Below are 1521 nucleotides of genomic sequence, written 5' to 3' on the forward strand. Positions count from 1 at the left end.
AATAACGAAACAAACATACATAAAATTGTGGGAAAAATGAAAAAACAAAAAAAAACTATGAAGATTATCAATAGTGAAATAGAAGAAAAACCAAAGAACTTGAAACTTYTTYAAATCTTCATGACATATAATGCAATTTAAATAACGATACAAACATACATAAAATTATGGGAGAAGTGAAAAAAAAAATGAAGATTATCAATAGTAAAATAGAAGAAAAACCAAAGAGAAAGAAAATAAATTTAGAGATGTATAAAATAGAGATAGAATTTGAGAGGGTGTGAGAGATGAAGATGAATAAATAGTTGTTGTTAATGAAACTTAAATTCGAAAAAAATTTATCATATCCTGTGATTATAAAATATCAAAATTTTATTCGAATTTATATGATCAAATCGTAAACACAATTTATATAATCCAATCGTAAACACAATCATATCCTATGACAACAACATATCCAACAATATTGAAAAAGAAACATGTAATAACAAATCACATTTTTTAATGAATATAATTTCTACATACCTTTTAAAATCTTTGAATTTTTCTTCAACTCTCATCTTCTTCATCCCTCACCAAAGGATTTTATATGATTTCATTTTGTTTATTATTGAAACTTTAAAAAAACAAATTTCATTAAGAAATAAAAGAAAGTAAATGGAAGAGCAAATGAAGAGTTGGAGGTTAAACTTGGGTATACAAAATTACAAAAATAACTCGGGTTAATTATGAGCTATAYATTTTTCATCAAGGGGCAAAAAAGTCTTTAACATATTTAACATTTAAAAAAATCAAAAAAATGAGAAAAAAGATAGGAGGGGTTCTAAGCATTAGAAGGTGCCACCTCATTACCTTTGGTTTCTTCTTTAATATATATATAGATTATCCGCCTATATCTTTCCTTCCTAGACATTGTATCCAAATAGGTGAACCTATTTGGAGTTGATTCATAATCTTTCCAACTTACATGTTTATATACATAGTTCTACAAAACATATTGAAAAACACTTTTCCAAAAGCGCCTTTTTTTTGAAAAATGGTTCAACAGAATATCCATGGAAAAAACATATTTCCGATTATATATTTTGATTAACCATACTACTTCAATGTTTAATAGAAATTTGTACCTTCCTCCGGGTTGAAATGACGATCTACACAAGAAAACAATCTTGTATTCCTCCGTTTTTTGAGCTAAAGTGCTGATAACGTGTTTTAGATGAAATTAACTAGAGAGAGAGAGAGTAGGATAACTCGTATGTTGAAAATATTAGTGTGTCTACAATTACGAGGCATCAACCTTTTTATATAGTGAAAAGCTTGAACCAAAACATAATGAAAATATGAAAGTTACATTGACTATTAATCATTCATAATGTCCCTCCTAATCGTGTTAAATATTACACTCAATCCCATAACTTATGAATTCCAGCATATTTATGTTTTTGATATAAAAATTGTATTAACTTTTTTATTTTTCCAATAATACATTGGACCAGTGGCTTCCGAGGATCAATCGGAATC

Source organism: Cynara cardunculus, unplaced genomic scaffold (assembly GCF_001531365.2).
Source record: "Cynara cardunculus var. scolymus isolate 2C unplaced genomic scaffold, CcrdV1 Un_Scaffold_412, whole genome shotgun sequence".
NCBI classification, from domain to species: Eukaryota; Viridiplantae; Streptophyta; class Magnoliopsida; order Asterales; family Asteraceae; genus Cynara; species Cynara cardunculus.